We start from the raw sequence: 15487 nt of genomic DNA, 5'->3' as shown, positions 1-15487 counted from the left end.
TTACACGACCTGTAAAAACACTAGAGAAAGTAGAAGTCATTAAAAGGTAGATATGGACCGTTGAAAAAAGGTAAAAATTATAGCATCCGTTTTATATTTAAATGCATATTTTCATATTTAAATGAGGAAACCCGTACGAAAAGCTGGTTTATCCGAGAAAAAACTCGAACAGAAAGTTAGAACAACAAAGTAGATGTCAATAAAGGATATCAATGCTTTTGACTTTTCTAGACGTGAACAATTTGTATTATAATAATTAAATCGTTTCGAGAGAAGTAGAAAAATGACAAGTTCATTTTTAATTATTTTAGAAACGAACCGAATACAGATTTGCCAATTCATGGTTCCGCGCTTGTTAAATAGCATACTGGTGTCACTGATGCACCAGTATATTTTTAGTATCGAATTCAGATATTTAACAAATATTTGTCATTTAACCGTTTAAATAACGTAAAACTGAATTAAATAAAAACAATACGTTTTCATTTATTTTGGTCCATGAAGACCCGCATTTACAATCTACGAGTGAATAATTGTCCTCGTATATTTTATGTGTTAACAAACAAACGAAATGGATCGTCAGTAACGTTATGTCGATATCTCGTAATCGTGTTTTTAATTTCTTGTTTTAAAATGAAGATGATGACTGTGAAGAACTTAATAATAATTAAATGATTTTTAAAAATAAAAAAAAATGCAATCAGATATTCTTAGGAAGTAGAAATATAATCTTTACGGTTAAAAACGTTTACTGACATTGAAAAACAGGATTGTTTTATTATTTGTGAATCATTCTTCACGACACCTGCAGCTCAGTCTTGCATTAACTGGTGGGGAGATCCTAAGCTCTGTTATTAAGAAGCAGTAGAAACTACACATTCGACAAGTTCGCATTTAAACCGAGGGAATCGTGCAGTCAAAGCCGGTAAGCAAGTCTTATCTGTTTATAAACTACTATATATAGATGTATAAAACACGCGTAACCAAAATTGCTTTTGTATTCTTTAAAAACAATAAGCAAAACGTCGTGCGAATAGTAATCGGGTTTATATTTACTCTTAAGAAAAAATCCTACATATTTTAAATTAGAAGTAATAGTAACTAACGTAAGACCAGACCCCCGTGTAAAAAGTTCTTTTTTTCGAGAAAAGTTAGAAAAAAATTTATAATTTTCATCAGGAAGAATTTAATTGAGATTTCTAGGAATGGTTAATGACGGTAGGTTTATTTACTGCACTTCCTTAGAACAATGTAGGATAGTAGTTTTCTAAATTTTACTTTAATTGAAAGTAGATTATCTCATATGAAACAATAACTGTTTATCATTCAAAATGTCATAACAAACCAGTTTTTAAGTAGCAAATTCAACAGGCGCATTTGTTTTTATATTTTAAATGCTCACGAGAAACTGTTAAAAAACAATTATTTTTAAAATTGTTTATTTCTAAATATTCTTTAAATAACCAGCAGTAGTTTTATTTTTAAGTCTACTTTTACTTACGGAATCGATTAGGAACTAAGTAATATTACTTTAATAAACTGCTAATTTTAGAATACTGTTGTTATAGTATTTTTTCATGATTTTTTCAGGTATTTTTAATGAAAATTTTCGGATCTTATTTATATCAATTTTGTGTTATTTAATTCACCATTAATCTGTAAAACGTCATAATGTTTTGTAAAAACTTACGTTAGAAACATAATAAACCACTGTGTTTACCAATATTATCAGTTGTTTTTACTTTCATTGATTTACATTTCTGATATTTTCGAAACTATATGCAGATAGACTAATACTTTCTAACGCAACAGTAAAAATCCAAAAGATGTTTCCAAAAGATCTGTCCGTAAAAACTGCGTTTGAAAGATTTCGAATCCAAAGATTCGTCAGAACATCGCAAGGGGAATTCGTTTTGATCAACCATTCGAATTCGATTTAAAATATGTTTTTGTTGTAAAGACTACTGGCTATTGGCGGACTGAAAATCTGATTGGCCTGTACTTATTTATCGTTATACTAGCATATACCATACATTTTGCTTCTTAATGGATTCTGTTAATTTTTTCTGTATTTATTAATAATCGCGTTCTTTCGAATCACTCAAAGATATCTCTATCATTTTTTACCGCATGTTTCTTTACTTTCTTAATATTCTAGAAATACTTTTTCTCCCTTCATTCCCGTGAATGTGCAATAATTTGCTGATACTTAAATAAACTTCAATCATTTCTTCAATGTTTTACCTATCTGAAATTTTCTGTATTTAGCATCTTGTAATCATATAAAACTTTCATACTCATTCTATTTAACCCAAACTCATTGCTTTTAGGATAGAGTGAAAATCAAATTTTTCAGAATATAAATCCTTTCATATCCTGACAGAAAGAATATTTCGGTATACTGCATATACCTATGAATTAGTGTCTTCATAAACTGACGCGATTTTCTTTTCTTACATAGGTTTGAGCATTGCTCGTCAAATACTCTTGATATCACTGGAGTTTTCATAAAAATAAACCCTGGCTTGATCAGAGTATTTTGACTTTCCTTCTAACGAGTGTAAACTAAATCTTTTTGATAAAAGGCTTCTGGATTTTGAATATCGCTAATCTAATATCGATTATATTTCTGAAACTCTCCATCGCTTAACCGAAAATTTATTACTTAAAGATCGTTACCCAGAAATCGCTCTGAGAAATTTGGCTAACTAACGAAATATAAAGACAGAAGAATTAAATGATTTTATTCCCAACCCAGATTTTTACTGTTAAGTTTATCAAGGAGTTCGTTAGAACTTCATCGGTAAGAGACAACGACGTCAACGTTTACAGTTCTAAACATGATCTAACCTAACAGTGAAATGAAAAGGAAAAAATATAATAAGCGTGAAAACATTGTATTTCAGTTCAATTACATTTGTAATAAAGAATATTTTAAAAAAATACCTCGAATTTTGTTATACAAACGTTTTTTTTTCCATTTGGTGAATCGCGGGACTCGAATTAGTCATTTGTGGGATTTTATTCTTGTCCGATTTCAAGGTTTCATTCTAGGTTAAGGTAAGCTCATAGAAAACAGTTAAAGAACATGGGATTCGGTTTTGAATGTATGCAAATACGTTGTTCAAAAAAAGAAATCTCTGAATATTATATGAAAATATTTGAATTATTAATGTTCAGTTATTTAAACAGAAATTATAAATATTATTAAAACGGAAGTGAATAAATAAAGGCAAAAAACAGTTGAATAGAACAGTTCTCAAAATGACAAAACCTAACAGTGAAAAGAAAATAGAAAAAATAAGCATGAAAACGTATTATCAGTTCAATTATATTTGTAATAAAGAATATTTTCAAAAAATACCTCGAATTTTGTTATACAAACGCTTTTTTTCCATTTGGTGAATCGCGGGACTCGAATATGTCATAGTATTCATTATTTTAACTTACCTTTACGAATCGCGCCGCTAGATAGCAGTACTTGATAGTACTAGGTGGCGTATAAAAATTTGATAATGCACTTGAAATAATAAAATTTAAAAGAAAATATACTACAGCTTCTTTTAATAGTAAATGCTGTTATGTAAATGAAAGTACTGATGATGAAACAATTTTTTTAATTTCCATCACTTCTATAAAAAAAGATAAAAGTATTAATTTAAAAGATGTTATACTAGTTTTATTAAAAAAGGAATAATTAAAACAGAAATAAATTCGATCCGTAAAATCGAATTTAACGATAAAAATCGAGGGTTAACACACTTATTAAGTAATAAGTGCAATATTACATCACGGATTTTCGATTCGTAAAGATCATTATATAAATTTTATTGAAAAAGGAAAAATATGGTATGAAGTGAATGATATGACTATCAACAAAATAAATTAGCAGTGAAATTCAATTTGTTTGTCCTAAGGCAATATATTTTTATAATAAGTTCATAAGTTAAAAATTACTAATTAAAAAAAAATTAAGGAATAATCTAACAAAACGCAGTGATATCGAAAAAAATTACAATGAAATTGTAAACTGTTCTCAGATGTCATTTCTTCCGCTCAAAAACAACAATTTCTGTAATATAAATAAAACTGTTTTTAACAAAACGATACTGATATCAGAAAAGGTAAGACACAACATTTCTATTATCAAAATCTGTTATTAATTTAAAATTTTCTGATAACACGATTTTCTGATTTTCAATTTCTGATGAACTGATAATACGTTTTCATGCTTATTTTTTCTATTTTCTTTTCACTGTTAGGTTTTGTCATTTTGAGAACTGTTCTATTCAACTGTTTTTTGCCTTTATTTATTCACTTCCGTTTTAATAATATTTATAATTTCTGTTTAAATAACTGAACATTAACAATTCAAATATTTTCATATAATATTCAGAGATTTCTTTTTTTGAACAACGTATTTGCATACATTCAAAACCGAATCCCATGTTCTTTAACTGCTTTCTATGAGCTTGCCTTAACCTAGAATGAAACCTTGAAATCGGACAAGAATAAAATCCCACAAAATAAAATGGACCTGTTACCCTCTTAAGTGAAACGAGTTTGTGTGAATTACAAGCTGATAGATTGTTAGACGATTAAAATAACTGAAATCACTTAACATTTAGTCGATAAATAAAATAATATTACAGATTTAGATCGCTAGATTGGTAATTAGAGGTTGGTTGCAGTGGAGGCTCGTAGTTAAAATTAGTGGGTGTGCTGCTCCAGCAAAATCTTTCTCGGCCTTTTCAAGGCCATGGTTAAAGTTTTTTGTAAATTAAAAGAACCGAAGAAAAATTAATAAAATTGAATATACGGCTTATAATAATAGAACCCACGTATTCGGTTTAACCGAATAAATAATAAAATGTCAACACAGATAATATTTTTTAGTATTATTAGATAATAAGTTAATAAAATGTCCGTTTAAAAACAATATTGTCCAATAATACTTAATTTAAATGTCTATGTACACAGAAACAAATATATAATTAGTTTTTACTAATTATGTATTTCGCCCTTCCAGCGTGTTTTTGGATAGATTTGGCAATCAAAGGCCCTTGCTTTCTGCCATCTTCTGATCACTGCTGAAAAAATAACTAAACCACTTTCATATTCCTTCTACCGACTAAACTAGAAAAGGGAACGAACAAGAAACGTTCCACACACACGCAGAGTAAAAAAAAACGACCTTCCAACAGCACGCCAGGGTCGGAACTGCGGCAGCGACAGTGCTCTCTCTCCCTCGTAGCCTCGTGAGCAGCTTCCCATGTGCGCATGCGCACAACAGCCAAACACCACGCCTCTAGAACTGTGAAGCGCACAATTCCATACAGAGATTTTTGTATCTTTTTCATAAACTGGGGTATGACTACTGACATTAAACTTAAGGATTATATATTTTACACGTATAAACAAATAATTAAAGGAAAAAGACTCTTTATATTAAATGTTACCAATAATATCAAGTGGAAATATAATATAATATCAAGTGCTGCAGTTCCACAGTGCCTATTCGAAGCCGCCACTGTTTTTTTGGTTGGGTCATTCTACGAAAAACATTATACTTAAGTGTAGATAATGACAGAAAAAGTGAAAATTAGAATAAAGTTTGTTTTGATGTTGATCATTAGTTAATAACAGCTATTTTTTTTTACCGGATAGAAGAGGTAATCATCGTGTGCATTGCATACAGTATCATGAATACTATTTTCTTTTTTGAATATGGTTTGTTTATGCCTTCAGTTAATTAACGGGTGTTCTGACAGTCTAATTACAGGTAGTATCGTATAGTGTATAGTAGAAAATGAATGATGCAATTTCTCTTTTAAGCTTATGTTTACAAAAATAGGTCGCTGTACCTAGTCAGTCGCAGTCGATTATTAAATTATCTCATTTTAAATAATATTTTTTTGTTTGTATTTGTTGTGTTCACAAATCCGAATATAACTAAAAAAGTTTTATTTATTAAAATTAATTTTTTTCTTTCTCTTCTTTTGTGTTTTTTTTAATCTACGTTCTGCTCATGAGAACTTTTAAAAAAAATAAAAAATAAAGACAATTTAAAATATTAAAACTGTAGAGTGTTGTCTTTATAATCAGTAACTAATTAATCACTGATTACAGTTCTCTCCAATAGTACTGATCGTGGATTCTTAAAAAAAAAAAATAATTTTATTGAGTAATTAGTTTGTATGGATGCATTTATTTTAGGATACAATTTTCCAAATATCTGCCATTAAACGTGTATTCATTTCATACTCATATTTGATATTCTGATTTTATTGACCCGATTCAGATGTCTTAGAAAAACTTATGACTTAGTCCTCTGCAAAGTTACAAAAAAATTCATAAAGAAGAAAATTCAGATTCACTTCACCAACTTGTAAGATATTTAACTCAAAAATTACCAATATTTTACGTAGCACAAAAAGAATTAAGTTGTTAGGCCCGTTCCGATAACTCCCCTGAGATCAAAATTTCTTATTTTATAGAATCATCCTGATGTAAAGTTAATGTTGTTTTTTAATAAAGAAGGATAATTTATAAAACTTTTTTTACCTCCATCTGCGATCTGTCTAACTTTCCTCCCCTATAATCTTGTAATCAGCAAACAGGAGGGGGTTTAGGTACTTATATCTTAAATTTATATTAAACGTTGCTTTTTGTTTCGTAGGACTACTAGATCATCTAAGTATAAAAAAAAGAACAAGTAACAAAGGACGTCTTTGTCAAACTCCTAAATAACTGGAACATCTTCCTTCTTTGAGACATTCAGAACACGGTCCATCGTATAAAGTTTTAATAATTCTTATCGATTACAATGGGATTCCTTTTCTTACTTTTTCCTTCGATAAATTAATAACACCAATACGTATCCTGAGTACAGATGCTTTATATATTACGAGTGCGACTCATGTAAAGCGTCCGATGTATAAGTTTATATATATCGTATTTATTATTTGCTTAATTAATTATATTGTATTATTTGTTTAAAAAAAATATATTGTATTTTGTATTTGTTTTTGATGTCTAAATTTTAAGTCGTCTTGTTTTATCGTTATTAGTCGATCATCTTATAAAACACGTTCTTACGATTCATCATTCCAAATATTTATATACATGTGATAAGGTAAATATAAAAAGCAGACTGATATAAACAAGAAGAGGCATCAAGCGAAAAATAAATTTGCTAGTATGAAATAAGATCGTAAAATTAGAAAGAAACTCTTGAAAATATTAAATGGATAGTAGCGAATTATGGACAATAAAGACAGAATACGGTCCGGTTGTGGAAAACAGAAAAGTAAAAATAGAGGACTTAGGAATGCTCCGTTAAAATAAGATTTTGAAAATTAGGTGAACTGATAAAATTCAAAATTAAGAGGTGGTAAGACGAATAAGAGACCCGAGAACTTGAAGCAGAATTTTGCAGGAACGAAATAGGGAAAACGTTGGTGATCATTTATTAAGAAGTAGTTAATTTGATAATAAAAGGATATGCAGAAAGTAAAGAATGCAAAGGAAGACAAAGATCGTAATATATAAAACAAATAATAATGAATGTAAATGTAATATATATGTCAAAATAAAGCAGTGGAAAATGGATAAAACTAGTCACATAACTAAAGACTTATAAAAAAAAGATAAGATGTTAGTAGTACGGAAATAGGCATACTGCGTCAAAATCCAAGATGGCGGACAGTCCACCATCTTGGAATGACGCTAGTAGCCCGCCAGTGTTGCAACCTGTTTTTTTGTATCAGTGTTACCAACCTGGTTATATATTTAAATTATTGAAGTGATACTTGAAAGGTTGGTAGCACTGTTGAATAGCTGTTGTGGAGCGGTCGGTTTGAATGAAATAAATAAATAATATTTGAAATGAAAAAAACCTGGTCGGCTAGGATTCGAACTGTGCCATGACGGAACACGACTGACTGACGCCTTAAACCAATCGGCTACAGCAGCTCCCTTATGTAATGAGTGAAAAATGCTCTACATAAGCGGTGAAATGATGTATAGTGGGTTTTAACGTCACGTCAGTCTGTACAAACACACACACACATACACAGCTGGTACTGAGTCACTAGTTCTCCTGGTGACCTCTAGGAGCGCTAGTGTCGCAGCGCCATCTTGGATTTTCCCTTTTTTCCCCGTGGGAATTACCCTTTTTTCTTTTTTCCTGTGTGAATTTCCCTTCTCCCTATTTCCTCGTTGGAATTTCCCTTTTCCCGTTTTTTTTCTGTATTTAGTGAAAAGTGTTATATAAGTTGTGAAAAATGAAATATATTATCTATGTGAATAAAATTTAGACGTACCTTGAGGATGTTCCTGGACGTCGTGGCCGTAGAACCGAGAGGCGTCACCCGCTACTCCAGCACCCTGACGTGACTCGTGCACCAGGAGGTGGCGGCTGCGTGTGTGTTCGCGTGCGTGCGTTGACGTAGCGGCCTGGAGTTGTTGACAGTGCGAGGTGTGGCGCGCGAATGATGAACAGCTGGCGAACATGACCTCTCACCCTCTATCTCTATCTCTCTTTTCCTGTTTAGCCTCCGGTAACTAACGTTTAGATAATTCTTCAGAGGATGAATGAGGATATGTATGAGTGTAAATGAAGTGTAGTCTTGTACATTCTCAGTTCGACCATTCCTGAGATGTGTGGTTAATTGAAACCCAACCACCAAAGAACACCGGTATCCACGATCTAGTATTCAAATCCCTGTAAAAATAACTGGCTTTACTAGCACTAGAACGCTTTAACTGTCGACTTTCCAAATCAGCTGATTTGGGAAGACGCATTAACCAGTAGAACAACCCGATGGGTTACGAAGATGACCTAAGGTTGAGCTGACGAACATGGCCTAAGGTTGAGCTGACGTACATGGCCTAAAGTTGAGCTGGCGGCTGCGACACTAGCGCTCATATTACACAAAGTTTTTATCGTGTAATTCTAAGAAACTACTACACATTCTCTCACCAGTTTAATAGCGTAAGTAACCTGAAACAGCATATCATGTTACACAAAGTGTTTATCTTTTAATTCTAAGAAACGACCACACATTCTCTCAACAGTTTAATAGCGTAAGTAACCGGAAACGGAATATCATGTTACAAAATGTAATTCTAAGAAACGACTACCATGTGTAATTCTAAGAAACGATTACGTATTTTCTCAGCACTTTTAATAGCGTAAGTAATCGGAAACTCCACATCCTGTAATTCTACGAAACTTGAGATGTTACTGAGATGTTACTGTATGCTAAATCCAACAAAGGTTATTGAACGCCGCGTTTACAATTTTAATCAGATGTCGCAACGTCCTTACACGACGATAGGAGAAATAACCAACACCGATGCGGCTAGATCAACATCCATCTTGAAACTGTACCTTTTTACCAGTTGCATTACCACACCACACTGGAGGTAGCAACCACGGCCCATTGAGATTTTTTTTACATGAGTGTAATCTCTCCTCTAGAGAGGTAAATATAAAACACTCGAACTGGTTTTTATATCCTTTTTTTCTATTTTATACATTTTTGTTTGTTTTCCTTGAAAATGATTGGATGTAACCCACAAAGCAAGCATAAATAATATTCCCGGCATTAAGCCAAGATAGGTGGCTACAACTATAACTGAGACCTCCAACCTAAGATGTGGCTTGGTCAACATCTTGCTGCAGACTGAGCTCTATAGCGGCAACCCTCTTCGAAGTAGATAAATAGACTCTAATAACAGCCGGATGTTTTCCTTGATGCAATTCCTACATTGTGGTAAATTGTGCGTGTTAATCGGTTCGTTGCACCAACATCTTATGCACAAATCGTTGAAGGAATAGTAAAAACCGTTCTTGGCTAATTCTTCTTTCTTGTTTTGGATTATCAAACGATCCGCTTCTCTGACCAGATCCAACCGCTTTTTACACAATTTCAACCACTCCATGTAGGAACATCCGGTTTGTAACGCACATTTTCCGCATGGATTAGTTTATGGTACGGACAGGTTACGATTTAATTCGAATTCGGCTTTGGTGGGTCCTCTTGTATCATTCGAACATCGTTATGATATCGATGCAAAAATTCAGATTTCTCCAACCCCTTTGTGTATATTGTTGACAACTGTGAACAAAGTTTCTTCATAACATCATTGCTGTATACAGCGTCACTGTACTTGCAATCTATTTTGTGATAGTTTCTTTCTAACCAAGCGGCCATCCGTCTGTATTTCGATTTAAATTCAGCGCGCGGGTACGGTGAACGAAAATGTATGATCATGTAGCATCCGCTGTCACTGACAACAGCGAGTTCTTACACTATGAACTCACCTCGATTGCTGAGGAAGCTGGAATATTCGATAACTCCTTCCATGACCGTTGCTCAACTGCGAATGCGAGGTCAAAGATAATTTTCTTAGTCCCCTTTATTATATCACCGTAGACGTGGTAGGGGTAACCCCCTCCAATTTCCTTCTACAAATCCATCATCATCATTATGTACATGTAACTTTATGTTAGGTAATGAGATATTAGTATTAGTAGCGTTTACTATTGGTAACACTGCTGCCATCGCTGAAGGTAATGATGATGATGTAATATTCACTACAATTTTGTCAATATTATCATTTAACGTTACGTTAGCTAATGAAAAACTCGTATTAGCGACGTTAACCATTGCTTTTTCTGAAGGTAACGATGCTGTGATGTTGCTTACATTGTCAGCATTTATTTTTTGATGATGATACGTTGTAAAAAATGAGCAACGCTTCCACGGTTGATGAATTACACCATATTAACAAAATTTTAACCAGCGATAGAGCAGACAAACCACTCTACATCGTATCGGTTTCATCGTTGTACAAGTTTCATGCGAAAAGTTGCCAATTAATAGTGTTACAGTTATACCAACTGCAATACCCTTTTTAAATACACCCAATGTTAAAAACCATTTCATAAACTGGTGCCATGTTGTCAGTGATTCTTTTTATCTTCTTCTTCTGCTCCTCCTAATTGATCGATTTTAAATACCTCCCGCATTACATAACATTTTTCACTATTCCCGTAAGCAGAGTGTATGTGACGATAGTATCATGTATACTGAGACAGTAGGCGGTCGGTTGGGCTGGTATATTGTTTTTGGTTTCGAAATCGATACGCACATCTACGGTTCCTGTTTTAAGCGAATCGTTCTGACGGGAACAGTCGATAACTATTAATGGTACACTGGTCTTGAAATTTGCCAAACTGTAAGCGAAACAATCATCCTCCGGTTTGTTGTAATAACCGGACCAAAAGGTGGCGAACATTTTATACATCATATTCACATCACCCTGTAAATTTTCGTACGGATAGTAATGCGAATTCAAATACAGACGAACGTTTACCAATTCGCACATATCGAAGAGTGTCAGTGACTTTGTAGCTTTATCTTTTCTGTCCGTCTGTAAACCGAATATCACGTATCTCGGTTTCTCCGTTCTCGCACATGTCTTTACCGTCCATGAATGAATGTTTGTTTGTGGTAAAGCTGGATATTCGTGGATTTGCCATGTACGAAAAGCTATCGCTAACGGTCTATCTTGTTCTACTACTTTCAACAATTACAATCGCATCGTATCGGCAACATGAACATACACAATTTTCCGTGTGACCTTAGTGACTTTCAACTTGGAATTGGGTGCCTCTTTGGAAGATACTAGTGCGTTCACGTCGTTGGAAGATCTAAGCAAAAACAATTCATGTTTGACGTTCAATATTATGAGTTTAAAGACTTCGGAAAAACCCATCAGCATACGCAGCGGTACGTAGAAACAAAATCATCGCGTGTTTTCATCCAAATCGAATTTATTCGACACATCGAACTTCCACCCGAAATTTTTCAAAATATTTTTTGGCTTTTATGCATCGATAGAATATTCTTTATCGTTGTCGTTATTCCTAACTTTTGTACATGACACATCTCCGTTCCGTTTATCTCGCATCGTATCTCCTCGAAGAGAAATGGTATCGCGTTGTTTGTTAAACACGATTCTGTTGCCATTTTATCACCTGTCTTAGTAGTTAGCTGCCCTTCGACCATCAAAAACCTTTTATGCGGTAATGTGTACACATGCTGTTGGTGTATCGGTATCCGGATTTCATCGTTGTTGTTGTAAGTCGACGAAGCGTACGGTAGATGAGTGTGATATTCGTACTGGGTGATCGTGTTGTTGAAAGAAACACTTTCAGCGACATCAACATATTCGCCCCCATTGCTGCCATTACGATTCACCACAACTATAAAACCAAGTTTTTGAAGAAACAACACGTTACGCGATGTTAACGCTTTGGTGTTTGCACGTCGACTGACCGGTTTGCATGTCGTTTCGCTGCTACTATTACCACCGTTATTATATATTATTCTTTTATTTTGGTTTTCTTTGTAAATGCAATCTCACGTTAGGGTTTCACCGCAGAAATTTATCAGTTTTTCGTCTTCATCGGTAAACTTTATAGCGATCTCGTCAAAGCTCTTTGTATTTACCGGTAGATATATTATATTCTTCGGCGATTCGATTATTTTGAAACCATGCGGTACGCTTATCGTAAATTTGTGCAACACGTGTCCTTCTGATCCGGTCGTATAGGAGCCTCGTGTAAGGTTGCATTCGACCCGTACGGTGTTCACGCTGTTAGTGGCAACCGGGTTCGATGACTCGTTCCATACATTCGCCGCTAGATTGGTTTTTTCAAACCCCACCAGCGGTGCCAAACTATCTCCTGATGACAGATCAATCACAGCACTGCATTTAAGTTCGCATTTTAACGTGTTGTTATTCAGTCGCATAAGTAAATTTATTTGGTGTTTGTCTTTGAGTTCATCGCTCAACCGTTTAGCGATATCATCCACTTCGTACGATCCGGTCGGTAGTGTCAACTTAATCGTTTTTCAAATTTCTTTGAAACGGCAATAATTGTGTTGTTGATTCCCTCTTCGACATTCGGAATCGAGTTGTATGTGGTTAGGTTTATCAACGCCAATTCCCAATCACCATCAGACAAATCCAATGGCGGAAAGAATGTAGCATGTAATAACGACGTATTTCCACTTATGTAGAACATGATGATGATGATGTTTACTTATAGGCTGACGAACCACGACCGAGAAATTCATGACATAAATGTTTGCAGATAACCGTGTTTATACTCTGTCTGGGTTTATAAACGAATCGAATGGAAAATAACGCATCAATTCGTTAGGTCAAAATAGTCGACCATCCGTCCACGTTTTCTATAACATCCCCAAAGTGTTCCATGACCGGTACTTCTATCAAGATTAACTATCGCAGACTCGTTAACGGTCTTAACTACCGAAGACTCGTCTTCGGTTTGTTGGGTAATGCGTCCAACATGAAGACTCCTCGAAAATCGGTTATATTTTGTTTTCTCGCGTACCACATCAGTTCTATATTCGATAGCGGACGCTCTGGTATTCCCTTTATTGGAGACGACGACGACGACGTTTTTTTTACCACCCATCCCCGATCCGTTCAAATGGTAGGGCTTAAGGTATAATCCCTGCCCTGCAGTGTCGGCTTTTCTTTTCATCATCATCGTTTCAACAAGACGTTTTATATTATTCCTTTTTGATCGTCTTCTTCTTACTCTTCCACCGCCGAACTTTCCTTTTAACTTCATCGCGTTTGTAACCGCCAATGCAATAGTCTTTTCTGCGATACTCGAATCCTTAGCTTTAACTCTTTCCCAAGCGCTATCGGCTAATTTACGATCTACAGCCGCTCTGTTGTCGTTATCGCTGTACGTAGCGTATGCGATACCGTGTTCTTTACAAGCTGCGTCCAACTTCTTTACACTGGGATCGTTTATCTTTAATCGTTTTTCTAAATTCGTTCCCGATCCGCAGTACTGATATCCAGGAATATGTAACTCTACCAGCAATAAATCGATTCCTTTGTTTACAATTTTACTCACCTTCTTTTTGACCCTTTTAATGATTTTTCACGAATTTAAGATCCTAACACCCCTGCAGCTTTTGCTGTTAGACTTGTTAACAGTCCTACGCCTCGGTTAAGACTGACTATTCGTTTAGATCTTCTCACCTTATCCTTTCGAACGGAGAAAGTTTTGACCTCCTCACTCTTGTCATGTTGGACAGACAATGAACCTTTTTACAATCTTCTACAAACTTACATTGGATCCGTGATCGGTGGTCGTACCATATTTTCCTCCTTCTTCTTCGTCTTAATTCTGTCATTGTTTAATAATTCCATTAGCACTTTTTGATCAAAGTGTTTGTTACTTTTGACGTCAACGTTTATTAGAAATCTGTAAAATTTAAATAGTGTTCATCGACATATCTCTTAGTCGCGAGATCGGTCGATTTTATAGGTGTTTTGGTGTTCATAATACTACTCATTAATTTTCGTTGATGCAATTCCATATAGTCTACGTAGGACTTTGTAGAGAGATCGGAGCTATTCTTAGGTATACAAGCGTTAGTGATAACGCAACCTCTAGCGTTAATTATCTTCTTTTCATCGAAAAGGTTTGTCCGTAAATAGTTGACAATAGCGACGTCTGTTTTTTCAATTGGTTCACCGATATCGCATAATCGCCTCTTTGAAAAGAAGAGTGCGGTTTTGTCCGCATCGGTGAAAATGACGGTAAGTATTTATTATTAAAATCGCTTTTCTTTACGTATATTTTGTTAATGGAACCAAATGTTGTACCATCGTCCTCATCAATAGGCGTTCCAACATTGCAAAAACGTCGTTTTTTGATATCGAAATTCCCGTCGGCGGTTTTGTCAAACGTTTCAACAATTCGAATTGGTGGTTGGGTGATGACGCCTCGTAGCCATCAATGTCTTTCACTGGATATGATATACCGGTCATGTTAATGTCACGCTCATACATGGCATACCAACTCCGGTTGGTATGCCATGTACGGTTGGTATGGTAACCAGATCCATGTATGGATCTGGTTGGTCATGTAAGTATGCTAACACGGACCAAAAGAAACATTTTTCATCATGCGAATTTTGTATATTAATTATTGCTTTTCTTTTCACGAGTTTAGATGGAGTTTTTATAAAGGAAGAAGCACCGTGTAGCGGACGGTAACGAATAATATTTAAAATCTATATAAATTATTTTATTCATTACCCATCCACTGCCGTTGTTGATGACTTTGTCAGCGTGTACACGATTTTCTCATCTATTCGATCCAAAGTTCATCGACGACGTCGGGGTTTTCCTCCAAATATATCACTCTCCTGGTTTTACCGTGCAAATACAGATTTGTGATCATCATTTCTACTCCGTCTTCAAGACGTGTCTTCTTCATAAGTTCAACGTTGACAGCAACATACCTGTGTAGAAACGAAAATAAATATATTAGTACATATTCAATATTTTTCTTTTTATAGCTGAACAAAGAAATTGTTAATAGCAAATATCTTCGTATTAAACATAATGAATAATAATC

The 15487-nt window shown here is 34.4% G+C and overlaps 1 protein-coding gene across 2 annotated transcripts in view; it reads left to right on the top strand.

Moving 5' to 3' along the window:
- Positions 1–794: 794 nt before the first annotated feature.
- LOC142323741 (fatty-acid amide hydrolase 2-like) overlaps positions 795–15487 on the top strand; it is a 118197-nt gene continuing 103504 nt past the window's right edge. The window contains exon 1 of one of the 2 annotated variants that reach the window (XM_075363916.1): positions 795–925. The gene's annotated coding sequence lies outside the window, so the exon portion shown is untranslated. Of the gene's footprint in view, positions 926–1071; positions 1219–15487 lie in introns of those variants that run through there. The other variant, XM_075363935.1, reaches the window with a different exon arrangement.

Source organism: Lycorma delicatula, chromosome 1, assembly GCF_047948215.1.
Source record: "Lycorma delicatula isolate Av1 chromosome 1, ASM4794821v1, whole genome shotgun sequence".
Classification (NCBI taxonomy): domain Eukaryota; kingdom Metazoa; phylum Arthropoda; class Insecta; order Hemiptera; family Fulgoridae; genus Lycorma; species Lycorma delicatula.
The sequence above is the reverse complement of the archived record's forward strand: the minus strand, read 5'-3'. Positions and strand labels throughout refer to the sequence as shown.